The sequence below is a fragment of the Ambystoma mexicanum genome, chromosome 5p, assembly GCF_040938575.1.
Source record: "Ambystoma mexicanum isolate Mex_15411 chromosome 5p, UKY_AmexF1_1, whole genome shotgun sequence".
NCBI lineage: Eukaryota > Metazoa > Chordata > Amphibia > Caudata > Ambystomatidae > Ambystoma > Ambystoma mexicanum.
Genome location: NC_090930.1, coordinates 1376311829 through 1376339813, shown reverse-complemented (window position 1 = coordinate 1376339813; position 27985 = coordinate 1376311829).

Here is a 27985-nt window from a genome sequence, read left to right as displayed (position 1 = left end):
CCATAGGGTTCAATTGGCACAATTAATCAAAGGTTTTGCAGGGCAGCAAAAAATGAGTTTTTATGTACCGTCAGATTTTGCTTCGGCTGCAGTAGATTTTGCTTCGGCTGCGGTCAGATTTTGCTATCGCTACCTAAATGAAGCAACATAGGGTTACAAATGCTGAGGCATACCTCCATTGGCCTTGGAAGGACGGCACCAAGCTACCATAGGGTTCAATTGGCACAATTCCTCACACGCGGCTTTGCAGGGCAGCAGAAAATGACATTTTACGTGCCCTGAGATTTTGCTTAGACTGCCGTCAGATTTTGCTATCGCTACCTAAATGAGGCAAAATAGGATTAAAAATGCTGAGGCACAGCTCCAGTTGCCCGGAAAGGATGGCAGCAAGCTACCATAGGGTTCAATTGGCACAATTAATCAAAGGTTTTGCAGGGCAGCAAAAAATGAGTTTTTATGTACCGTCAGATTTTGCTTCGGCTGCAGTAGATTTTGCTTCGGCTGCGGTCAGATTTTGCTATCGCTACCTAAATGAAGCAACATAGGGTTACAAATGCTGAGGCATACCTCCATTGGCCTTGGAAGGACGGCACCAAGCTACCATAGGGTTAAAGTTGCACAATCCATCACAGGTGGCTTTGCAGGGCAGCAGAAAATGACTTTTTATGTGCCGTCAGATTCTGCTTAGACTGCATCAGATTTTGCTCATCGCTACCTAAATGAGTTAACATAGGGTTAAAATTGCTGAGGCACAGCTCCATTTGCCCAGGAAGGACGGCACCTGTAACGCTCACCTGGTTCCCACGGGGGCGCTGATCTAGTCTGGATTACTGCGGCCTCTTCTAGCGTGATGCGCAGGACCCGGAACACCGATTGGACAGGACCTCCAAATCGTGCTTCCTTGGCCCGTAGGAATATCCTTCTTATGGTTTGGAAGGTTGAACTCTCCATCCTGCTTCTGGTGCAGGGGCGCGCGTTCGTCCAGTTACTTCACTGGTTTTCAGAATGGCGCTGGCAAAACCCACTTGACTTTCCTGAGCGATGCGCCGTAAGTATGAAAGTTCAAAGTTCAAGTGAGGCCCCCTTTATGCTGTCTTTCTCACTGTGATCTGTCCTTTATTTCAGGTGCAGAATGAAGGCGATGCGTCGAGGGGTTAACCTGCCGAGGTGAGTAGTAATGAGGGCGATCCCTCTAGATGTCCTTATCATTCCTCTGAAATGTCTCTAGTCCTTTCCCCATAGGGGCCGGGGTACGGTACCTGCCAATGGGGCGGCGCCGACCCGAAATGTGGAAGAAAAGCCGGTAAGTATTATGGCTGTTAATCAGGCTTTCCTTCTGTGTGTCCTTCTGCTCACCCTTTGTTTCTTCCTCTCTCCCCTAGGTGCAGAGATGTGGCGTCCGATGCTGACAGCCGCGATGGAGCCGGGAGATATCTCGAGGACAGGACAGGTGAGTGAAGCGTGGCGCTGCAGCGAGCAACACGATGCTTTTAAATTGAAGTCTTCCTTCAGGGATGCTGGCGAGAAGATTCCGGATGCAGGTAAGAAGCTTGAAATAATCCTTGGTTTTCACCTTTCTCTTCACTTCCTTCCTTGCAGGTCTTCCAGGTTCAAGACGGGCGTGGCTGTAGTCCAGGAGCAGGAGCAGACACGGTGAGCGTTAAGCTGCAGGAAGCAGAACAACGCGAAGCATGAGCTGCTGTCTGGGCGTGGCTTAAATAGCCTCAAAAGAAGTCCCAGGTATGTATCCTTCCCCAACTAGGTATGTATCCTTCCCTGGCCACGCCCGAGTGAAAAAATAGTCCCTATGAAAAAATAGTCCCTTTCAGGTCTCAGGGAGGCCTGAAGCGTGCAGCATGGTCTGCATCAGGTAAGTGCACAAAACACCTCCCTTTATGAGCCTGGCGCCTATGGCACCAGGACTGATGTCCAACGGCACCAGGACTGAGTCCAAAGAGTCCCTATAAGGGGCCGCTGGGCTTTTACCCGAGGGCATGATGCCTGCTTCCGGGGGTGCTGGGCCTGGCCTGATGCTCCGGGGGTAGGCATCATGACAGCACTCCCCCCCCCAAGGCCCCTCCCAAGGTCGTTCCTTCTGGAGGTTTCGGTTTGTTTGGGAAATTCCGATGGAACCTTTTTACCAGCCGAGGTGCATGTACGTGATCACTTGGTTCCCAAGACCTTTCCTGAGGCCCGTACCCTTTCCAATCAATTAGATAGAAAAGCTTTGATTTTAAGATTTTGGAATCCAAAATGTTCTTTACTTCGAATTCTGGCTCTCCATCTATCAGGATTGGGTATGGTGGCTTTATTAATCTGGTTCCTGGTTGTACTGGTTTCAAAAGTGACACATGAAAAACAGGGTGAATCCGCATGTTGGCTGGTAGATCGAGCTTGACTGCTACTGGGTTAATTATAGCTTTGATTGAGTAAGGGCCTAAATACCTTGGATTAAAAGTTCGAGGTCCCTTGAGTGATAAGTGTTTGGTAGCCAACCATACTTGATCCCCAATTTGGTACGGAGGCGCCTCCTTTCGATGTAGATCCGCATTCTTTTTGTATTTCTCTTTCGCATGTTGCAAATGTGCAGTTGCATCCTTGAAGGCTTGAGTTATCGTAGAATGCAAATGATCCACTGCGGGCATTTCAAGGCTCGAAGGTGAGTCCAAGTCTGAAGTAAGAGGGTGATATCCATATAGGGTAAAAAAGGGGCTTTGACCCGTTCCAGAGTGTATCGAGTTATTATAAGCATATTCAGCCACCCACAGAATATCCTTCCAATTACCCTCCGATTGGTGCAACATACATCGTAGAAATTGTTCAAGGGTCTGGTTCGTTCTCTCCGTCTGACCATCGGTCTGTGGGTGGTGGCTGGTCGAGAGTCTTACGTCGATTTGTGCCAGCTGACAACACTTTTTCCAAAAATGAGAAATAAACTGGCTTCCCCGATCGGAGACTAGTATGGACGGGAATCCATGCAAACGGATGATATTCTCGAGGAATTCCTTGGCAAGAACAAAGGCTGAAGGTAATCCTTTCAACGGAATAAAGTGGGCCATTTTGGAAAATAAATCCACCACGACCAGAATAGTATTGTAACCATTACAAGAGGGCAGGTCCGTGATAAAATCTAGTGACAGGGTGTGCCAAGGTGCTGGTGGAATGTCCAAGGGCTGAAGAAGACCGGCGGGTCTTGTCTTTTAACCTTTGTTTTGGGCACAAACTCCACAGGACATCACGAAAGATTTAATATCCTTTCGCCAGGAAGGCCACCAGAATTGTCGTCTAACCTTTTCCTCAGTTTTGGCAATGCCAGGATGTCCTTCCATCAGGGTGTCATGATGACGGGAAATAACCAGTTCTTGCAATTACTTTTCTGGCAAAAATATGCGTCCTTGGAAGTAAGGTAAGCCATCCTTGACTGAAAAGTTAGACCCCTTTTTGATCCAATCCTGCAAGGCTGAAGAGTCCAGGACTTGTTTTACTCGTGCTTGAATGTCTTCAAGGGTTTGTAAAGTGGTTATTCCCAAAATTCTTTGTTCGGGAATTATCGGCACAGGTTCTGAGTTTGTGTCTATTTCTTCCATTCCAATTCGGGATAGAGCGTCCGCCTTACCATTCTTAGAACCGGGGCGGTAGGTGATTACAAAATCGAACTCAGCAAAGAACAAAGCCCATCGGAGCTGTCGAGACGATTGGGCCTTGGCAGTTTTTAAATATTGTAAATTTCGGTGATCAGTGATCACGGTGATGGTATGCCGGGCGCCGAGGAGATAATGCCGCCAAGCCTTATCGGTAATCGCATAATTTATCTCCGGCGGTGAGAACTTTCTGGACCAAAATGCTACGGGGTGCAGTTGGTTGGTTTCAGGGTCTCTCTGAGACAGGACAGCTCCCATGGCTAAGCTGGACGCGTCGGTTTCGACTATATATGGGAGATCAGGGGATGCGGGTGCTTCAAAATAGGTGCGGACGTGAACTTAGCTTTCAACTCCTGAAAGGCCTGTTCGGCTTCCTCGGTCCATTCAAAACGTTTATTTTTTCGCAAGAGTGCAGTGATGGGTTGCACCACACGTGAAAACTCCGGGATAAACCTGCGATAAAAGTTGGCAAAACCAAGCATGCTTTGGACACCTTTCACTGAACTAGGTGATGGCCATTTGAGGATGGCATCCACTTTCCGTGAATCCATTCGGACCCCTTTAGGTGTCAGGATGAATCCGAGAAACTCAACCTCGGTGGTATGGAAAACACATTTTTCCAGCTTGGCAAACAGTTTGTGCTGGCGCAGTTTCTCTAGGACGGCCCTGACATGTTTTCTGTGATCAGATTCCGAAGAGGAGTACACAAGAATGTCATCGATATACACGATAACACAGACATCGATGAGTTCCCGAAGGACATCATTCATGAAGAATTGGAAGGGAGCAGGCGCGTTGCACAACCCGAAAGGCATCACCTGGTATTCGAATAGTCCATATTTTGTACGGAAGGCCGTTTTCCATTCGTCGCCTTCTTTTACTCGTACCAGATGATAAGCCCCCCGGAGATCTAACTTGGTGTATACGCAAGCATCCTTCACCTGGTCAAGGAGTTCAGGGATAAGAGGCAGAGGGTAACGATTTTTAACAGTTATCTGGTTCAATGCGCGGTAATCGATACAAGTCCTAAGGTCGCCCTCTTTTTTAGGCACGAAGAACAAAGCTGAAGATGCCGGGGACTTTGACGGGCGAATGAAACCATTGGCGAGGTATTGATCTAAATATTGTCTCAAATGCAGATTCTCAGGTTCAGTAAGGGCATAAATCCTGCTACAAGGGGGTTGTGCACCGGGCACCAGATCGATTTGGCAATCGTACGATCTGTGGGGAGGTAACGTGTTGGCCTGTTCCTTTTGGAAGACGTCCTGAAAGTCTTGGTACTCTGGAGGTAGTTGCACGGGGACAGAGGTTACTGATGCTAGATTAATCTTTGGATTTTCTGGGTAGCAGGTTTGTGCACAATCCGGGAAGGTTATTCTCTTCGCTCGCCAATCAATTCGAGGATTATGTGTCTCTAACCAAGGGACTCCGAGAATAAGCTGAAACTGTGGAGCCTTGATCACATCAAACACAACTGCCTCCCGATGGCCATCCGGACCTACAAGTGTCACCTCAGCTGTGGAATGTGTTACCGGTCCAGAGGCAATTTCGGTTCCATCTACAGTGGTGATGACATCTTTGCTGGTTTTAGGACGCAGAGGGAGGTTTATCCTAGAGAGCAATTCTCGATCCACATAGTTTCCTATAGCCCCGCTATCGATGTATGCCTTTATAGCATGCAACCGTTTTGGCTGTTCCGGATCTATGAGGACCATTGGCACAATGAAATGCGAGGTCTGAGAGTTAGTTTTCAAGCTCGGCAAGCGGACCCCTACGCTTGCCGGGCGTGGTCGTTTCCCAATACAGAGTTTCCATGGATTTTATCAGCGGCTCCTACCACCTTCTTGGGCGGCTTAACCGGGCAATCTCGAAGAAAGTGTCCTGAGGACCCACAATAAAGGCATAATTGCATCTGTCGTCTTCTTTCCCGTTCTTTTTGAGTTAGGGGTCCTTTAACTCCTCCGATTTGCATAGGCTCCGAGGCATCAGCCCCCTTGGGGTTAGCGTGGGTTTTGGCCCACACCCGGGTTTCAAACTTGGACCGATCTGCTTTTCTGTTTTGCAGCCTGTGATCCAACTGGACCACTAAGTCTATATATTCAGTGCATTCTTGGGGCGGATTTACAACTTGTGCCAGGACATCTTTAAGTTCTCCGCGTAGACCTCGATAGAATAACGTGATTCTTTTATCCTCTGGCCAACCAGTTTCCACAATTAGTCTATTGAAGGTTGCAATGTAGGATAGAAGGTCTTGATTGCCCTGTCGCAGAGATAGAAGTTCGTCATCCAGAGCCTGTCCCTGGGAATGTCGAGCAAATAACCTTTCCATGCTTGTTTTAAATCCTTGAAAATCACGAAGAATCGGGTCATCTTGAGTTACCAGTGGGACTGACCAATCGGCAGCACAGCCGCTGAGATATGACAACACAAAAGCTACCTTGGTCTGATCATTAGGGAAGGCCCCGGGTCTGCATAGGAAGTGCAAACGACACTGATTCATGAATACAGCGAATCGTTTGGGGTCCCCAGCAAAGCGTTCGGGTGGGGCCAGCGGCATGTTTGCAGGTAATCAGCACAGGGTTACTGGAAACCACAGGAGTGGGGTTCCCCCCGGAACCGGGTAAAGGAGTTTGTCCAGCTTGACCTTGCAAAAGCTGTCTAGCCAGGTCATCAGTCCTTTCCCTTGTTACAATCACTTCTCTTCTGAGGGCATTAGTCTCTAGACGAGCAGCGTGTACCTCGGCCCGTAATTCCCCCAGTAGTTGGGCCAGTTGGTCAGTCTCAGAAGTTTCCATAGCGCCTGGGTGGGAATTTGTAAGGAGGCTTCGCGTTCTGTAACGCTCACCTGGTTCCCACGGGGGCGCTGATCTAGTCTGGATTAGTGCGGCCTCTTCTAGCGTGATGCGCAGGACCCGGAACACCGATTGGACAGGACCTCCAAATCGTGCTTCCTTGGCCCGTAGGAATATCCTTCTTATGGTTTGGAAGGTTGAACTCTCCATCCTGCTTCTGGTGCAGGGGCGCGCGTTCGTCCAGTTACTTCACTGGTTTTCAGAATGGCGCTGGCAAAACCCACTTGACTTTCCTGAGCGATGCGCCGTAAGTATGAAAGTTCAAAGTTCAAGTGAGGCCCCCTTTATGCTGTCTTTCTCACCTGTGATCTGTCCTTTATTTCAGGTGCAGAATGAAGGCGATGCGTCGAGGTGTTAACCTGCCGAGGTGAGTAGTAATGAGGGCGATCCCTCTAGATGTCCTTATCATTCCTCTGAAATGTCTCTAGTCCTTTCCCCATAGGGGCCGGGGTACGGTACCTGCCAATGGGGCGGCGCCGACCCGAAATGTGGAAGAAAAGCCGGTAAGTATTATGGCTGTTAATCAGGCTTTCCTTCTGTGTGTCCTTCTGTTCACCCTTTGTTTCTTCCTCTCTCCCCTAGGTGCAGAGATGTGGCGTCCGATGCTGACAGCCGCGATGGAGCCGGGAGATGTCTCGAGGACAGGACAGGTGAGTGAAGCGTGGCGCTGCAGCGAGCAACACGATGCTTTTAAATTGAAGTCTTCCTTCAGGGATGCTGGCGAGAAGATTCCGGATGCAGGTAAGAAGCTTGAAATAATCCTTGGTTTTCACCTTTCTCTTCTCTTCCTTCCTTGCAGGTCTTCCAGGTTCAAGACGGGCGTGGCTGTAGTCCAGGAGCAGGAGCAGACACGGTGAGCGTTAAGCTGCAGGAAGCAGAACAACGCGAAGCATGAGCTGCTGTCTGGGCGTGGCTTAAATAGCCTCAAAAGAAGTCCCAGGTATGTATCCTTCCCCAACTAGGTATGTATCCTTCCCTGGCCACGCCCGAGTGAAAAAATAGTCCCTATGAAAAAATAGTCCCTTTCAGGTCTCAGGGAGGCCTGAAGCGTGCAGCATGGTCTGCATCAGGTAAGTGCACAAAACACCTCCCTTTATGAGCCTGGCGCCTATGGCACCAGGACTGATGTCCAACATGAGCCTGGCGCCAAAGGCGCCAGGACTGAGTCCAAAGAGTCCCTATAAGGGGCCGCTGGGCTTTTACCCGAGGGCATGATGCCTGCTTCCGGGGGTGCTGGGCCTGGCCTGATGCCCCGGGGGTAGGCATCATGACAGCACCAAGCTGCCATAGGGTTACATTAGCACAATTCCTCACAGGCGGCTTTTGCAGGGCAGCCGAAAATGAGTTTTTATGTGTCGTCAGATATTGCTTAGGCTGCGCCAAATTTTGTTTGGGCTGTCGTCAGATTTTGCTATCACTACCTAAATGAGGCAAAATAGGGTTACAAATGGTGAGGCATAGCTCCAGTGGCCTTGGAAGGACGGCACCAAGCTACCATAGTGTTACATTGGCACAATTCCTCACAGGCGTCTTTGCAGGGCAGCAGAAAAAGACTTTTTTCGTGCCCTCAGATTTTGCTTCGGGTGCCGTCACATTTTGCTATCGCTAGCTAAATGAGACACATAGCGTTAAAAATGCTGAGGCCCTGCTCCAGTGGCCCAAGAAGGATGGCACCAAGCTACAGTAGGGTAAAATTGGCACAATTCCTCACAGGCAGCTTTGCAGGGCAGCAGAAAATTACTTTTTATGTGCCGTCAGATTTTGCTTACCCTGCCGTCAGATTTTGCTTAGACTGCCGCCAGATTTTGCTATCGCTACCTAAATAAGGCAATATAGGGTTAAAAATGCTGAGGCACAGCTCCAGTTGCCCCTGAAGGATGGCACCAAGCTATCATAGGATTAAATTGGAAAAATTCCTCACAGGCGGCTTTGCAGGGCAGCAGAAAATGACTTTTTACGTGCCGTCAGATTTTGCTTAGGCTGACGTCGTATTTTTCTATCGCTAGCTAAATGAGGCAACATAGCGTTAAAATTGGTGAGGTACAGTTCCAGTTGCCTGGGAAGGATGGCACCAAGCTACCACAGGATTACATTAGCAAAAGTCCTCACAGGCTGTTCTACAGGGCAGCCGAAAATTACCTTTTACATACATCAGATTTTGCTTAGGCTGCCGTTAGATTTTGCTTAGGCTGCAGTTAGATTTTGCTATCGCTACCTATATGAGGCAACATAGGGTTAAAATTGTTGAGGCACAGCTACAGTTGCCCGGGAAGGACGGCACAAAGCTAACATAGGGTTAAATTGGCACAATTCCTCACAGGCGGCTTTGCAGGGCAGCAGAAAATGACTTTTTACGTGCCGTCAGATTTAGTTTCGGGTGCCGTCACATTTTGCTATCGCTACCTGAATGAGGCAACATAGGATTAAAAACGCTGCGGCACAGCTACAGTTGCCCGGGGAAAGATAGCACCAAGCTAACATAGGGTCAAATTGGCACAATTCCTCACAGGCGGCTTTGCTGGGCAGCAGAAAATGACTTTTTACGTGCCGTCAGATTTTGCTTCGGGTGCCGTCACATTTTGCTATCGCTAGCTAAATGAGGCAACATAGCGTTAAAAATGCTGAGGCACATTTCCAGTGGCCCAGGAAGTATGGCACGAAGCTACCATAGGGTTAAATTGGCACAATTCCTCACAGGCAGCTTTGCAGGGCAGCAGAAAATTACTTTTTATGTGCCGCCAGATTTTGCTTACCCTGCTGTCAGATTTTGCTTAGACTGCCGCCCGATTTTGCTATTGCTACCTAAATGAGGCAACATAAGATAAAAAATGCTGAGGCACAGCTCCAGTTGCCCGGGAAGGATGGCAGCAAGCACCCATAGGGTTCAATTGGCACAATTCCTCACAGGCGGCTTTGCAGGGCAGCAGAAAATGACATTTTACGTGCCCTCAGATTTTGCTTAGACTGCCGTCAGATTTTGCTATCGCCACCTAAATGAGGCAAGATAGGATTAAAAATGCTGAGGCACAGCTCCAGTTGCCCGGAAAGGATGGCAGCAAGCTACCATAGGGTTCAATTGGCACAATTAATCAAAGGTTTTGCAGGGCAGCAGAGAATGAGTTTTTTATGTGTCGTCAGATATTGCTTAGGCTGCCGCCAAATTTTGTTTGGGCTGTCGCCAGATTTTGCTATCACTACATGAATGAGGCAAAATAGGGTTACAAATGGTGAGGCATAGCTCCAGTGGCCTTGGAAGGACGGCACCAAGCTACCATAGGGTTAAATTGGCACAATCCATCACAGGCGGCTTTGCAGGGCAGCAGAAAATGACTTTTTATGTGCCGTCAGATTCTGCTTAGACTGCATCAGATTTTGCTTATCGCTACCTAAATGAGTTAACATAGGGTTAAAATTGCTGAGGCACAGCTCCATTTGCCCGGGAAGGATGGCACCAAGCTACCATAGGGTTACATTGGCACAATTCCTCACAGGCGGCTTTGCAGGGCAGCAGAAAATGACTTTTTACGTGCCCTCAGATTTTGCTTCGGGTGCCGTCACATTTTGCTATCGCTAGCTAAATGAGGCACATAGCGTTAAAAATGCTGAGGCACAGCTCCAGTGGCCCAGGAAGGATGGCACCAAGCTACCATAGGGTAAAATTGGCACACTTCCTCACAGGCAGCTTTGCAGGGCAGCAGAAAATTACTTTTTATGTGCCGTCAGATTTTGCTTACCCTGCCGTCAGATTTTGCTTAGACTGCCGCCAGATTTTGCTTAGACTGCTGCAGATTTTGCTATCGCTACCTAAATAAGGCAATATAGGGTTACAAATGCTGAGGCACAGCTCCAGTTGCCCCTGAAGGATGGCACCAAGCTATCATAGGATTAAATTGGCAAAATTCCTCACAGGCGGCTTTGCAAGGCAGCAGAAAATGACTTTTTACGTGCCGTCAGATTTTGCTTAGGCTGCGGTCCTATTTTTCTATCGCTAGCTAAATGAGGCAACATAGCATTAAAATTGGTGAGGTACAGTTCCAGTTGCCTTGGAAGGATCGCACCAAGCTACCATAGGATTACATTGGCAAAAGTCCTTACATGCGGTTCTACAGGGCAGCCGAAAAATTACCTTTTACGTACATCAGATTTTGCTTAGGCTGCCGTTAGATTTTGCTTAGGCTGCCGTTAGATTTTGCTATCGCTACCTATATGAGGCAACATAGAGTTAAAATTGTTGAGGCACAGCTCCAGGTGCCCGGGAAGGACAGCACCAAGCTACAATAGGGTTAAATTGGCACAATTCCTCACAGGCGGCTTTGCAGGGCAGCAGAAAATGACTTTTTACGTGCCATCAGATTTTGCTTCGGGTGCCGTCACATTTTGCTATCGCTACCTGAATGAGGCAACATAGGAATAAAAATGCTGAGGCACAGCTCCAGTGGCCTTGGAAGGACGGCACCAAGCTACCATAGGGTTAAATTGGCACAATCCCTCACAGGCGTCTTTGCAGGGCAGCAGAAAATGACTTTTTATGTGCTGTCAGATTCTGCTTAGACTGCATCAGATTTTGCTTATCGCTACCTAAATGAGTTACCATAGGGTTAAAATTGCTGAGGAACAGCTCCATTTTCCCGGGAAGGACGGCACCAAGCTACCATAGGGTTACATTGGCACAATTCCTCACAGGCGGCTTTGCAGGGCAGCAGAAAATGACTTTTTACGTGCCCTCAGATTTTGCTTCGGGTGCCGTCACATTTTGCTATCGCTAGCTGAATGAGACACATAGCGTTAAAAATGCTGAGGCACAGCTCCAGTGGCCCAGGAAGGATGGCACCAAGCTACGGTAGGGTTAAATTGGCACAATTCCTCACAGGCGGCTTTGCAGGGTAGCAGAAAATGACTTTTTACGTGCCGTCAGATTTAGCTTCGGGTGCCGTCACATTTTGCTATCGCTACCTGAATGAGGCAACATAGGATTAAAAACGCTGAGGCACAGCTCCAGTTGCCCCTGAAGGATGGCACCAAGCTATCATAGGATTAAATTGGCAAAATTCCTCACAGGCGGCTATGCAGGGCAGCAGAAAATGACTTTTTACGTGCCGTCAGATTTTGCTTAGGCTGATGTCATATTTTTCTATCGCTAGCTAAATGAGGCAACATAGCGTTAAAATTGGTGAGGTACAGTTCCAGTTGCCTGGGAAGGATGGCACCAAGCTACCATAGGATTACATTGGCAAAAGTCCGCACAGGCTGTTCTACAGGGCAGCCAAAAATTACCTTTTACGTACATCAGATTTTGCTTAGGCTGCCGTTAGATTTTGCTTAGGCTGCAGTTAGATTTTGCTATTGCTACCTATATGGGGCAACATAGGGTTAAAATTGTTGAGGCACAGCTACAGTTGCCCGGGAAGGACGGCACAAAGCTAACATAGGGTTACACAATTCCTCACAGGCGGCTTTGCAGGGCAGCAGAAAATGACTTTTTACGTGCCGTCAGATTTAGCTTCGGGTGCCGTCACATTTTGCTATCGCTACCTAAAGGAGGCAACATAGGATTAAAAATGCTGAGGCACAGCTCCAGTTGCCCGGGAAGGATGACACCAAGCTACCATAGGGTGAAATTGGCACAATTCCTCACCGGCGGCTTTGCAGTCCAGCAGAAAATGACTTTTTACGTGCCGTCAGATTTTGCTTAGGCTGCCGTCAGATTTTGCTATTGCTAGCTAAATTGGGCAACATAGCGTTAAAATTGCAGAGGTACAGTTCCAGTTGCCTGGGAAGGATGGCACCAAGCTACCATAGGATTACATTGGCAAAAGTCCTCACAGGCGGTTCTGCAGGGCAGCAGAAAATGACTTTTTACGTGCCCTCAGATTTTGCTTACCCTGCCGTCAGATTTTGCTTAGACTGCCGCCAGATTTTGCTTAGACTGCTGCAGATTTTGCTATCGCTACCTAAATAAGGCAATATAGGGTTAAAATGCTGAGGCACAGCTCCAGTTGCCCCTGAAGGATGGCACCAAGCTATCATAGGATTAAATTGGCAAAATTCCTCACAGGCGGCTTTGCAGGGCAGCAGAAAATGACTTTTTACGTGCCGTCAGATTTTGCTTAGGCTGCGGTCCTATTTTTCTATCGCTAGCTAAATGAGGCAACATAGCGTTAAAATTGGTGAGGGTACAGTTCCAGTTGCCTGGGAAGGATGGCACCAAGGTACCATAAGATTACATTGGCAGAATTCCTCACAGGCGGCTTTGCAGGGCAGCAGAAAATTACTTTTTACGTGCCCTCAGATTTTTCTTCGGGTGCCGTCACATTTTGCTATCGCTAGCTAAATGAGGCACATAGCGTTAAAAATGCTGAGGCACAGCTCCAGTGGCCCAGGAAGGATGGCACCAAGCTACCATAGGGTAAAATTGGCACAATTCCTCACAAGCAGCTTTGCAGGGCAGCAGAAAATGACTTTTTACGTGCCGTCAGATTTTGCTTAGGCTGCGGTCCTATTTTTCTATCGCTAGCTAAATGAGGCAACATAGCGTTAAAATTGGTGAGGTACAGTTCCAGTTGCCTGGGAAGGATGGCACCAAGCTACCATAGGATTACATTGGCAAAAGTCCTCACATGCGGTTCTACAGGGCAGCCGAAAATTACCTTTTACGTACATCAGATTTTGCTTAGGCTGCCGTTAGATTTTGCTATCGCTACCTATATGAGGCAACATAGGGTTAAAATTGTTGAGGCACAGCTCCAGGTGCCCGGGAAGGACAGCACCAAGCTACAATAGGGTTAAATTGGCACAATTCCTCACAGGCGGCTTTGCAGGGCAGGAGAAAATGACTTTTTACGTGCCGTCAGATTTAGCTTCGGGTGCCGTCACATTTTGCTATCGCTACCTGAATGAGGCAACATAGGATTAAAAACGCTGAGGCATAGCTCCAGTTGCCCGGGAAAGATGGCACCAAGCTAACATAGGGTTAAATTGGCACAATTCCTCACAGGCGGCTCTGCAGGGCAGCAGAAAATGACTTTTTACGTGCCGTCAGATTTTGCTTCGGGTGCCGTCATATTTTGCTATCGCTACCTAAATGAGGCAACATAGTATTAAAAATGCTGAGGCACAGCTACAGTTGCCCGGGAAGGATGGCAGCAAGGTACCATAGGGTTCAATTGGCACAATTCCTCACAGGCGGCTTTGCAGGGCAGAAGAAAATGACTTTTCAGGTGCCCTCAGATTTTGCTTAGGCTGCCGTCAGATTTTGCTTAGACTGCCGCCAGATTTTGCTATCGCTACCTATATGAGGCAACATAGGGTTAAAATTGTTGAGGCAGAGCCCCAGTTGCCCGGGAAGGACGGCACCAAGCTACCATAGGGGTAAATTGGCACAATTCCTCACAGGCGGCTTTGCAGGGCAGCAGAAAATGACTTTTCAGGTGCCGTCAGATTTTGCTTAGACTGCCGTCAGATTTTGCTATCGCTACCTATATGAGGCAACATAGGATTAAAAATGCTGAGGCACAGCTCCAGTTGCCCGGAAAGGATGGCAGCAAGCTACCATAGGGTTCAATTGGCACAATTCCTCACAGGCGGCTTTGCAGGGCTGCAGAAAATGACTTTTCAGGTGCTGTCAGATTTTGCTTAGACTGCCGTCAGATTTTGCTATCACTACCTAAAGGAGGCAACATAGGATTAAAAATGCTGAGGCACAGCTCCAGTGGCCTTGGCAGGACGGCACCAAGCTACCATAGGGTTAAATTGGCACAATCCATCACAGGCAGCTTTGCAGGGCAGCAGAAAATGACTTTTTATGTGCCGTCAGATTCTGCTTAGACTGCATCAGATTTTGCTTATCGCTACCTAAATGAGTTAACATAGGGTTAAAATTGCTGAGGCACAGCTCCATTTGCCCGGGAAGGACGGCACCAAGCTACCATAGGGTTACATTGGCACAATTCCTCACAGGCGGCTTTGCAGGGCAGCGGGAAATGACTTTTTACGTGCCCTCAGATTTTGCTTCGGGTGCCGTCACATTTTGCTATCGCTAGCTAAATGAGACACATAGCGTTAAAAATGCTGAGGCACAGCTCCAGTGGCCCAGGAAGGATGGCATCAAGCTACCGTAGGGTTAAATTGGCACAATTCCTCACAGGCGGCTTTGCAGGGCAGCAGAAAATGACTTTTTACGTGCCGTCAGATTTAGCTTCGGGTGCCGTCACATTTTGCTATTGCTACCTGAATGAGGCAACATAGGATTAAAAACGCTGAGGCACAGCTCCAGTTGCCCGGGAAAGATGGCACCAAGCTAACATAGGGTTAATTGGCACAATTCCTCACAGGCGGCTTCGCAGGGCAGCAGAAAATGACTTTTTACGTGCCGTCAGATTTTGCTTCGGGTGCCGTCACATTTTGCTATCGCTACCTAAATGAGGCAACATAGTATTAAAAATGCTGAGGCACAGCTACAGTTGCCCGGGAAGGATGGCAGCAGGGTACCATAGGGTTCAATTGGCACAATTCCTCACAGGCGGCTTTGCAGGGCAGAAGAAAATGACTTTTCAGGTGCCCTCAGATTTTGCTTAAGCTGCTGTCAGATTTTGCTATTGCTAGCTAAATGAGGCAACATAGCGTTAAAAATGCTGAGGCACATTTCCAGTGGCCCAGGAAGGATGGCACAAAGCTACCATAGGGTTAAATTGGCACAATTCCTCACAGGCAGCTTTGCAGGGCAGCAGAAAATGACTTTTTATGTGCCGCCAGATTTTGCTTACCCTGATGTCAGATTTTGCTTAGACTGCCGTCAGATTTTGCTATCGCTACCTAAATGAGGCAACATAGGATTACAAATGCTGAGGCACAGCTCCAGTTGCCCCTGAAGGATGGCACCAAGCTACCATAGGGTGAAATTGGCACAATTCCTCACAGGCGGCTTTGCAGGGCAGCAGAAAATGACTTTTTACGTGCCGTCAGATTTTGCTTAGGCTGCCGTCAGATTTTGCTGTTGCTAGCTAGATGAGGCAACATAGGGTTAAAATTGCAGAGGTACAGTTCCAGTTGCCTGGGAAGGATGGCACCAAGCTACCATAGGATTTCATTGGCAAAGGTCCTCACAGGCGGTTCTGCAGTGCAGCAGAAAATTACTTTTAAAGTACATCAGATTTTGCTTAGGCTGCCGTTAGATTTTGCTTAGGCTGCCGTTAGATTTTGCTATCGCTATCTATATGAGGCAACATAGGGTTAAAATTGTTGAGGCACAGCTCCAGTTGCCCGGGAAGGACGGCACCAAGCTACCATAGGGTTCAATTGGCACAATTTCTAAAAGGCGGCTTTGCAGGGCAGCAGAAAATGACTTTTTACGTGCCATCAGATTTTGCTTCGGGTGCCGTCACATTTTGCTATCACTACCTGAATGAGGCAACATAGGATTAAAAATGCTAAGGCACAGCTCCAGTTGCCCGGGAAAGATGGCACCAAGCTAACGTAGGGTTCAATTGGCACAATTCTTCACACGCAGCTTTGCAGGGCAGCGGAAAATGACTTTTTACGTGCCCTCAGATTTTGCTTAGAATGCCGTCAGATTTTGCTATCGCTACCTAAATGAGGCCACATAGGATTAAAAATGCTGAGGCACAGCTCCAGTTGCCCAGGAAGGATGGCAGCAAGCTACCATAGGGTTCAATTGGCACAATTCCTCACAGGCGGCTTTGCAGGGCAGCAGAAAATTACTTTTCAGGTGCTGTCGGATGTTGCTTAGACTGCCGTCAGATTTTGCTATCGCTACCTAAAAGAGGCAACATGAGATTAAAAATGCTGAGGCACAGCTCCAGTTGCCCGGGAAGGATGGCAGCAACCTATCATAGGGGTCAATTGGCACAATTCCTCACAGGCGGCTTTGCAGGGCAGCAGAAAATGACTTTTTATGTGCCGTCAGAGTTTGCTTAGGCTGCCGTCAGATTTTGATTGGGCTGTGGTCAGATTTTGCTATCACTTCCTAAATGAGGCAATATAGGGTTAAAAATGCTGAGGCACAGCTCCAGTTGCCCCTGAAGGATGGCACCAAGCTACCATAGGGTTAAATTGGCACAATTCCTCACAGGCGGCTTTGCAGGCAGTAGAAAATGACTTTTTATGTGCCGTCAGATTTTGCTTAGGCTGCCATCAGATTTTGCTATCTCTAGCTAAATGAGGCAACATAGCGTTAAAATTGCTTAGGTACAGTTCCAGTTGCCTGGGAAGGATGGCACCAAGCTACCATAGGATTACATTGGCAAAAATCCTCACAGGCGGTTCTGCAGGGTAGCCGAAAATTACTTTTTACGTACATCAGATTTTGCTTACCCTGCCGCCAGATTTTGCTATCGCTACCTATATGAGGCAACACAGGGTTAAAATTGTTGAGGCACAGCTCCAGTTGCCCGGGAAGGACGGCACCAAGCTACCATAGGGTTAAATTGGCACAATTCCTCACAGGCGGCTTTGCAGGGCAGCAGAAAATGACTTTTTACGTGCCGTCAGATTTTGCTTCGGGTGCAGTCACATTTTGCTATCGCTACCTAAATGAGGCAACATAAGATTTAAAATGCTGAGGCACAGCTCCAGTTGCCCGGGAAGGATGGCAGCAAGCTACCATAGGGTTCAAATGGCACAATTCCTCACAGGCGGCTTTGCAGGGCAGCAGAAAATGACTTTTTACGTGTGTCATGATCTCTGCTTCCAAAAGGCCAGGATTTACCCAACTCCCTTGGAAGCAGACCCATAGCCCAGGTTCCGAGTGCCAGCGAGTCCCAATTGGGACCTTTTGGACCCTGTCCTGGCGCCAGTGGCGCCAGGCTCATAAATATGCCCAGTCCCAGCGCTGCAAGCGCCAGGCTCATAATGCTTGGGTGGACTTACCTGCAGCAGACCATGCTGCTTACTTACCTGCCAGTTGAACCCCTGATCCTCTTCTGTTTGGGACTACTTTTCCTGTTGGGTGGGGCAGGAGCCACTCCCTAGGTTCAGAACACTGGAACTCTTCTGGAAAGCAGGAACTCTTTTCTTACCTAGGTGTGGCTGTGGAAGGAGACACCTAAGCACTACAGGAGGCTATTTAAACCACACCCGATGGATGAATCTTGCTTTGCGTTATTCTGCATCCTCTGCAGCAGAACGCTCATCGTGTCTTCTGCATCTGATCCTGGGCCTAAAGGAAAAAGGCTTACCATCCTGAATCCAGTCTTCAACAACATCTATAAAGACAAGAAAGAACAGGTTAGCACTACGGTCTTCAGTGACAGCGCATCTCTTACCTGGTCCATCGGCTGTCATCAACGCCTCGCGCAGCATTCCTGCATCTGAAAGACAAAGGCTTACCTACTCTTCACGCGCTCCGGAGGTCATCGCACTGCATTCCGGCATCTGAAAGACAAAAGCTTACCAACTCTTCGCACGCTCCGGAGGCCTTCGGCGCTGCATCCCCCATCTTTAAGACAAAAGAAGGTGCGTTTAAAGACATTGGGTAAAGTTAAATACTCACGTGCCATTACTCCATCCACGCCGAACTCAGTGGGCATTCCGGCATCCTTCAGCAGCTCCGAACTGGTACCTGCAAAATAAAAGGACAGTTAGTGCGCATCGTGAAGCAAGCAACAAGCGCTTACTTACGCGCTTCCAGGCGCTTCTATTCCGCATACGGGTCCATCCTCAACTCACTGCAGCCAGTCAAACGCCAACGCCGGAACCCTGCAAAATAAGAGACAGCATTACAAAAGACTTTTAAAGACATTTGAAATATTCGGAACTCACCGTTCGTGAAGTAAACGACGGACAGCAGTCCTCTGAAGTCAAAAGGTCCTGCGCTACCTATCCAGTGAAGAAACTGGTTACAGCACCCTGCCCCGAGGCAGATGGGGAGCTCGGCGTTCACTTACCTAAGGTGAGAACGTAACCCTTTGGGGTTCTACAGGAGAGGAGAAAAGGAAAGAGATAGGGACACCCCAATAACCCCAGTTCATTAATCCCATATTTTCTATCTGCAGACATCTTACTCTTCGAGTCAGGCATACAGTGCACAGAGGTCCAGCCCAAAGAGCCAACCGGGTGGTGCACATCACTTTTGAAGATACGGTAGTCGCCCAGTCAAGACCGGCGCCTCTGCGAGAATCAGGTGAGCGTTACAGAACGCAAAGCCTACCGCAAAACTCTCGCCCAGGCGCTATGGAAACCTCGGATACCGACCACCTAGCCCGGTTACTTGGGGAACTAAGGGCAGAAGTGCATGCAGCTCGTCAGGAAACAAATGCTCTAAGAAGGGAACTAATTATTTCCAAGGAGCGAACAGACGATCTTGCTAGACAATTGCTACAGTCACAAGCCGGACAGACCCCGTTACCCGCATCAGGGGCAAATCTTCCTTCAACATCCCCTATGAATCCAGTGCAGGACAACCTACCTGGGAATGTACCTCTGGCTCCGCCCGAACGATTTTCTGGTGACCCAAAGAGGTTTGCAGTATTTATCAATCAGTGCCGGTTGCATTTTTTATGCCGGCCAGCAGCCTTTCCAACTGATCAAGCTAAAGTAGCTTTTGTGCTTTCGTACCTTAGTGGCAATGCGGCAGACTGGTCGATCCCTCTAGTTAATCAAGATGATCCGGTTCTCCATGATTTTCAAGCCTTTCAGCTTAGTATGGAAAAACTGTTCGCAAGACATTCATAGGGGCAGGCCTTGGACAATGAGCTTCTTTCGTTGCGACAGGGTAATCAAGACCTTTTGGCTTATATTGCATCTTTCAACAGACTAATAGTGGAAACTCAATGGCCTGAGGACAAAAGGATTACGCTGTTTTATAGAGGTCTACGTGGAGAGCTCAAAGACGTTTTAGCCCAAGTAGTGAATCCCCCACAAGACTGTTCGGATTATATAGACTTAGTCATTCAAATAGATCACAGACTGCAGAACAAGAAGGCCGATCGTTCCAAGTTTGATGCTCGAGTATTTTCCAAACCACCAACTCCTTCCAAAGGAGTAGACTCCGGGGAACCCATGCAAATAGAGGGCCTGAAAGGACCACTAACACAAAAGGAGCGGGAAAGGAGAAAACAGTTGCAATTATGCCTCTATTGCGGAAACTCAGGGCACCTTCTTCGAGACTGTCCGGTGAAACCAGCCAAGAAGGCGGTAGGAGCTGCAGTGACCAAGGTCACAAACTCTGAGCAGGGAAACGACCTCGCCCGACAAGAATAGAGGTCCTCTTGCCGAGCGTTAAAACCAGTTCCGTGACCTCGCATTTCGTGATACCTATGGTCCTCATTAGCCCTGATCATCCGGATCGATTACATGCGATTGAAGCTTACGTCGAGAGCGGTGCCATCGGCAATTATGTGGATCAGGAAATGGTTTTGAGGATGAATCTAACTCTTTGTCCCAAGGCTGTAAAGGACGTCATTACTACGGTGGATGGTACGGAGATAGCCTCCGGACCAGTAACGCATACCACTCAAGAAGTGACGCTAGTAAGTCAAGATGGACACCATGAGAAGATCGTGTTCGATGTGATCAAGGCCTCTCAGTTCCAGATTATTCTAGGGATACCTTGGTTAGAGAAACACAATCCTCGGATCGATTGGCGAGCAAGAACGGTTCAGTTCCCAGAATGTGTCTCTACTTGTCACCCTCCACCTGGTGTTGCTCTAGCAGCAATTTCTTCGGAGATTCCCCAGTTACCTCCCGAATACCTAGAATTCCAAGATGTTTTCCGGAAGGATCAGGCTAACTCTCTACCTCCTCATAGGTCCTATGACTGCCAGATAGACCTGATACCTGGATCTACTCCTCCGTGTAGCAGAATTTATGCCCTCACCGAGCCTGAGAACCTTCACCTCCGACAATACCTGGATCAATACCTAGTGAATGGGTTTATTCGTCCTTCTAAGTCCCCTGCTTCTTCAGCTTTGTTCTTCGTTCCAAAAAAAGAAGGGGACCTTAGAACTTGTATAGATTACCGCGCCCTGAACCAGATCACCGTTAAGAATAGATATCCGTTACCTTTAATCCCTGAATTCCTGGACCAAGTCAGAAGAGCATGCATATATACAAAGCTGGATCTTAGAGGAGCCTACCACTTGGTACGAGTAAAAGAGGGCGATGAATGGAAGACGGCCTTCCGCACCAAGTATGGGCTATTTGAATATCAGGTCATGCCCTTCGGGCTTTGCATTGCCCCGGCCGCCTTTCAATATTTTATGAACGATGTCCTCAGAGAACTCATAGATGTATGTGTTGTCGTTTACATTGAAGACATCCTCGTTTATTCTTCATCGGAATCTGAACATCGGAAACACGTGAAAATGGTCCTCGAGAGGTTGCGTCAACACAGGCTTTTCGCTAAGTTGGAAAAATGTGTTTTCAACGTGACTGAAGTTGAATTCTTGGGATTCATATTATCACCTAGCGGAGTGCGTATGGATTCAAGGAAGGTCGATGCAATTCTCAAATGGCCATCACCATCCTCCGTAAAAGGGGTTCAAAGCATGTTAGGCTTCGCCAACTTTTACCGCAGGTTTATCCCCGAATTCTCTCGAATAGTCCAGCCCATCACCGCCTTGTTAAAGAAAAACAAACGTTTTGAATGGTCTACCGAGGCGGAACAAGCTTTCCAGAATTTGAAGACAAAATTTATCTCTGCACCAATTCTAAAACATCGTCGCCCCGAACTCCCCTACATCGTTGAAACTGATGCTTCGAGCCTTGCCATGAGGGCAGTTCTATCACAGAAGGACCCAGTAACCAATCAGTTACATCCCTTGGCATTCTGGTCTCGCAAATTCTCGCCTCCTGAGATCAATTACACTATTACTGATAAGGAACTTCTGGCTATCAAGTCTGCCTTTAAGGCTTGGCGGCATTATCTTCTGGGGGCCCGACACACCGTTACTGTGATTACGGATCACCGAAACCTGCAATATTTGAAAACCGCAAAAGCCCAATCCTCTAGACAACTCCGTTGGGCACTATTCTTTGCCGAGTTTGACTTCATAATTACCTATCGACCTGGTACAAAAAACGGTAAAGCTGATGCCCTTTCTCGGATGGGAGTGGAGGAGCACTTGACCAACCCTAAACCTGTACCTATCATTCCCGAACAAAGAATTCTGGGTGTAATAACCACACAATCCATAGAGGAAATTAAGGATAAAACCAGGCAACTTATAACTCCAGCAGAAATACAGAATTGGCATCTGCAGGGAAAGGACTTTGCAGTAAAGGACAACTTATTGTATTTCCAAGAACGATTATACCTGCCCAGCACAGATTTACAGAAAAAGGTGATCTCTTGTTATCACGAGTCTCTAATGGAAGGACATCCCGGTATGGCCAAAACCTCAGAAAAGATCAAGCGCTACTTCTGGTGGCCGTCTTGGAAAAAAGATATCAGAGACTTTATAATGTCCTGTGGAGTATGCGCCCAAAACAAGAGTCAAAAGGAAAGACCAGCCAGCCTCTTACGCCCTATTGACATCCCACCTCGCCCTTGGCATACGCTTTCTATGGACTTCATCACCGACCTACCTCCATGCTCCGGATACAATACGATCCTGGTAATCGTGGACTTATTCTCCAAGATGGCGCATTTCATTCCACTCAAAGGCTTGCCAACAGCAACAACTCTGGCCTGAGAATTTCTCGAAAACATTGTCCGACTGCACGGTTTTCCTTCAGTGCTAATTTCGGATCGAGGTAGTCGATTTATTTCTCATTTTTGGCAAAGTTGTTGTCGGTCAGCTCAAATTGATGTGAGATTATCGACCAGTCACCACCCTCAAACCGACGGACAAACCGAGAGGACCAATCAAACTCTGGAACAGTATCTACGCTGCATGCTGCAACAAACTGAAAAAACTTGGAAAGATATCCTTTGGATAGCCGAATATGCCTACAACAACTCTGTCCACTGAGGAACTGGGAAAACCCTGTTTTTTCTTTTATACGGCTGTCACCCTCGAACCTCAGAGTTGGATCCACCCCAAGATCTTGGAACACCAGCAGTAGACTACCTGCACTCTACAATCACCCAAGCTTTTAAGGAAGCCGTTTCTCACCTTCAAAGGGCTAAGGAACAATACAAGAAAGGAGCAGATCAACATCGGAAGGAAGCCCCCCAATATCAAGTAGGAGATCAAGTCGGGGTTATCCACCAAATATCTACCTCTAAAAGGACCACGCACATTCAACCCAAGATACCTTGGTCCCTATTCCATCACTACCATAGTAAACCCAGTAGCGGTCAAGTTGGACTTGCCCCCTCACATGAAGATACATCCGGTCTTCCACGTCTCTCTTTTAAAACCTGTGCAACCTCAAACCCGACTAACTAAATCCCCAAAACCTATCCTAGTTGATGGAGAACTCGAGTTTGAAGTCAAAAGCATCCTGGACTCCAAGATCTCCAAATCTAAGCTATTTTACCTAATTGCCTGGAAAGGCTACGGCCCTCAAGAAAGATCCTGGGAACCTGCAGAATATGTCCACGCTCCTCGTCTAATCAAAAGATTTCATCAAACATTTCCTGACAAGCCAAAACCCCCGGGCAAGCCCGGTTTGGGAGGGGCCTTGAGGGGGGGTACTGTCATGATCTCTGCTTCCAAAAGGCCAGGACTTACCCAACTCCCTTGGAAGCACACCCATAACCCAGGTTCCGAGTGCCAGCCAGTCCCAATTGGGACCTTTTGGACCCTGTCCTGGCGCCAGTGGCGCCAGGCTCATAAATATGCCCAGTCCCAGCGCTGCAAGCGCCGGGCTCATAATGCTTGGGTGGACTTACCTGCAGCAGACCATGCTGCTTACTTACCTGCCAGTTGAACCCCTGATCCTCTTCTGTTTGGGACTACTTTTCCTGTTGGGTGGGGCAGGAGCCACTCCCTAGGTTCAGAACACTGGAACTCTTCTGGAAAGCAGGAACTCTTTTCTTACCTAGGCGTGGCTGTGGAAGGAGACATCTAAGCACTACAGGAGGCTATTTAAACCACACCCGATGGATGAATCTTGCTTTGCGTTATTCTGCATCCTCTGCAGCAGAACGCTCATCGTGTCTTCTGCATCTGATCCTGGGCCTAAAGGAAAAAGGCTTACCATCCTGAATCCAGTCTTCAACAACATCTATAAAGACAAGAAAGAACAGGTTAGCACTACGGTCTTCAGTGACAGCGCATCTCTTACCTGGTCCATCGGCTGTCATCAACGCCTCGCGCAGCATTCCTGCATCTGAAAGACAAAGGCTTACCTACTCTTCACGCGCTCCGGAGGTCATCGCACTGCATTCCGGCATCTGAAAGACAAAAGCTTACCAACTCTTCGCACGCTCCGGAGGCCTTCGGCGCTGCATCCCGCATCTGTAAGACAAAAGAAGGTGCGTTTAAAGACATTGGGTAACGTTAAATACTCACGTGCCATTACTCCATCCACGCCGAACTCAGTGGGCATTCCGGCATCCTTCAGCAGCTCCGAACTGGTACCTGCAAAATAAAAGGACAGTTAGTGCGCATCGTGAAGCAAGCAACAAGCGCTTACTTACGCGCTTCCAGGCGCTTCTATTCCGCATACGGGTCCATCCTCAACTCACTTCAGCCAGTCAAACGCCATCGCCGGAACCCTGCAAAATAAGAGACAGCATTCCAAAAGACTTTTAAAGACATTTGAAATATTCGGAACTCACCGTTCGTGAAGTAAACGACGGACAGCAGTCCTCTGAAGTCAAGAGGCCTGCGCTACCTATCCAGTGAAGAAACTGGTTACAGCACCCTGCCCCGAGGCAGATGGAGAGCTCGGCGTTCACTTACGTAAGGTGAGAGCGTTAACCTTTGTGGTTCTACAGGAGAGGAGAAAAGGAAAGAGATAGGGACACCCCAATAACCCCAGTTCATTAATCCCATATTTTCTATCTGTAGACATCTTACTCTTCGAGTCAGGCATACAGTGCACAGAGGTCCAGCACAAAGAGCCAACCGGGTGGTGCACATCACTTTTGAAGATACGGTAGTCGCCCAGTCAAGACCGGCGCCTCTGCGAGAATCAGGTGAGCGTTACAACGTGCCGTCAGATTTAGCTTCGGGTGCCGTCACATTTTGCTATCGCTACCTGAATGAGGCAACATAGGATTAAAAACGCTGAGGCACAACTCCAGTTGCCCGGGAAAGATGGCACCAAGCTAACATAGGGTTAAATTGGCACAATTCCTCACAGGCGGCTTTGCAGGGCAGCAGAAAATGACTTTTTACGTGCCGTCAGATTTTGCTTTGGGTGCCGTCACATTTTGCTATCGCTACCTAAATGAGGCAACATAGTATTAAAAATGCTGAGGCACAGCTACAGTTGCCCGGGAAGGATGGCACGAAGCTACCATGGGATTAAATTGGCACAATTCCTCACAGGCAGCTTTGCAGGGCAGCAGAAAATGACTTTTTATGTGCTACCAGATTTTGCTTACCCTGCTGTCAGATTTTGCTTAGACTGCCGCCAGATTTTGCCATTGCTACCTAAATGAGGCAACATAGGATTAAAAATGCTGTGCCACAGCTCCAGTTGCCTCTGAAGGATGGCACCAAGCTACCATAGGGTGAAATTGGCACAATTCCTCACAGGCGGCTTTGCAGGGCAGCAGAAAATGACTTTTTACGTGCCGTCAGATTTTGCTTAGGCTGCCGTCAGATTTTGCTATTGCTAGCTAAATGAGGCAACATAGCGTTAAAATTGCAGAGGTACAGTTCCAGTTGCCTGGGAAGGATGGCACCAAGCTACCATAGGATTACATTAGCAAAAGTCCTCACAGGCGTTTCTGCAGGGCAGCAGAAAATTACTTTTAAAGTACATCAGATTTTGCTTAGGCTGCCGTTAGATTTTGCTTAGGCTGCCGTTAGATTTTGCTATCGCTACCTATATGAGGCAACATAGGGTTAAAATTGTTGAGGCACAGCTCCAGTTGCCCGGGAAGGACGGCACCAAGCTACCATAGGGTTCAATAGGCACAATTTCTAACAAGCGGCTTTGCAGGGCAGCAGAAAATGACTTTTTACGTGCCATCAGATTTTGCTTCGGGTGCCGCCACATTTTGCTATCACTACCTGAATGAGGCAACATAGGATTAAAAATGCTGAGGCACAGCTCCAGTTGCCCGGGAAAGATGGCACCAAGCTAACGTAGGGTTCAATTGGCACAATTCTTCACAGGCAGCTTTGCAGGGCAACAGAAAATGACTTTTTACGTGCCCTCAGATTTTGCTTAGAATGCCGTCAGATTTTGCTTTCGCTACCTAAATGAGGCAACATAGGATTAAAAATGCTGAGGCACAGCTCCAGTTGCCCGGGAAGGATGGCAGCAAGGTACCATAGGGTTCAATTGGCACAATTCCTCACAGGCGGCTTTGCAGGGCAGAAGAAAATTACTTTTCAGGTGCCCTCAGATTTTGCTTAGGCTGCCGTCAGATTTTGCTATCGCTAGCTAAATGAGCCAACATAGCGTTAAAAATGCTGAGGCACATTTCCAGTGGCCCAGGAAGGATGGCACAAAGCTACCATAGGGTTAAATTGGCACAATTCCTCACAGGCAGCTTTGCAGGGCAGCAGAAAAATACTTTTTATGTGCCGCCAGATTTTGCTTACCCTGCTGTCAGATTTTGCTTAGACTGCCGCCAGATTTTGCTATCGCTACCTAAATGAGGCAACATAGGATTAAAAATGCTGAGGCACAGCTCCAGTTGCCCCTGAAGGATGGCACCAAGCTACCATAGGGTGAAATTGGCACAATTCCTCACAGGCGGCTTTGCAGGGCAGCAGAAAATGACTTTTTACGTGCCGTCAGATTTTGCTTAGTCTGCCGTCAGATTTTGCTATTGCTAGCTAAATGAGGCAACATAGCGTTAAAGTTGCAGAGGTACAGTTCCAGTTGCCTGGGAAGGATGGCACCAAGCTACCATAGGATTACATTGGCAAAAGTCCTCACAGGCGGTTCTGCAGGGCAGCAGAAAATTACTTTTAAAGTACATCAGATTTTGCTTAGGCTGCCGTTAGATTTTGCTTAGGCTGTCGTTAGATTTTGCTATCGCTACCTATATGAGGCAACATAGGGTTAAAATTGTTGAGGCACAGCTCCAGTTGCCCGGGAAAGATGGCACCAAGCTATCATAGGATTACATTGGCAAAAGTCCTCACAGGCGTTTCTGCAGGGCAGCCGAAAATTACTTTTTACGTACATCAGATTTTGCTTACCCTGCCGTCAGATTTTGCTTAGACTGCCGCCAGATTTTGCTATCGCTACCTATATGAGGCAACACAGGGTTAAAATTGTTGAGGCACTGCCCCAGTTGCCCGGGAAGGACGGCACCAAGCTACCATAGGGGTAAATTGGCACAATTCCTCACAGGCGGCTTTGCAGGGCAGCAGAAAATTACTTTTTACGTGCCGTCAGAGTTTACTTCGGGTGCCGTCACATTTTGCTATCGCTACCTAAATGAGGCAACATCAGATTTAAAATGCTGAGGCACAGCTCCAGTTGCCCGGGAAGGACGGCAGCAAGCTACCATAGGGTTCAAATGGCACAATTCCTCACAGGCGGCTTTGCAGGGCAGCAGAAAATGACTTTTTACGTGCCGTCAGATTTAGCTTCGGGTGCCGTCACATTTTGCTATCGCTACCTGAATGAGGCAACATAGGATTAAAAATGCTGAGGCACAGCTCCAGTTGCCCGGGAAAGATGGCACCAAGCTAACGTAGGGTTCAATTGGCACAATTCTTCACAGTCAGCTTTGCAGGGCAGCAGAAAATGACTTTTTACGTGCCCTCAGATTTTGCTTAGAATGCCGTCAGATTTTGCTATCGCTACCTAAATGAGGCAACATAGGATTAAAAATGCTGAGGCACAGCTCCAGTTGCCCGGGAAGGATGGCAGCAAGGTACCATAGGGTTCAATTGGCACAATTCCTCACAGGCAGCTTTGCAGGGCAGCAGAAAAATACTTTTTATGTGCCGCCAGATTTTGCTTACCCTGCTGTCAGATTTTGCTTAGACTGCCGCCAGATTTTGCTATCGCTACCTAAATAAGGCAACATAGGATTAAAAATGCTGAGGCACAGCTCCAGTTGCCCCTGAAGGATGGCACCAAGCTACCATAGGGTGAAATTGGCACAATTCCTCACAGGCGGCTTTGCAGGGCAGCAGAAAATGACTTTTTACGTGCCGTCAGATTTTGCTTAGTCTGCCGTCAGATTTTGCTATTGCTAGCTAAATGAGGCAACATAGCGTTAAAGTTGCAGAGGTACAGTTCCAGTTGCCTGGGAAGGATGGCACCAAGCTACCATAGGATTACATTGGCAAAAGTCCTCACAGGCGGTTCTGCAGGGCAGCAGAAAATTACTTTTAAAGTACATCAGATTTTGCTTAGGCTGCCGTTAGATTTTGCTTAGGCTGTCGTTAGATTTTGCTATCGCTACCTATATGAGGCAACATAGGGATAAAATTGTTGAGGCACAGC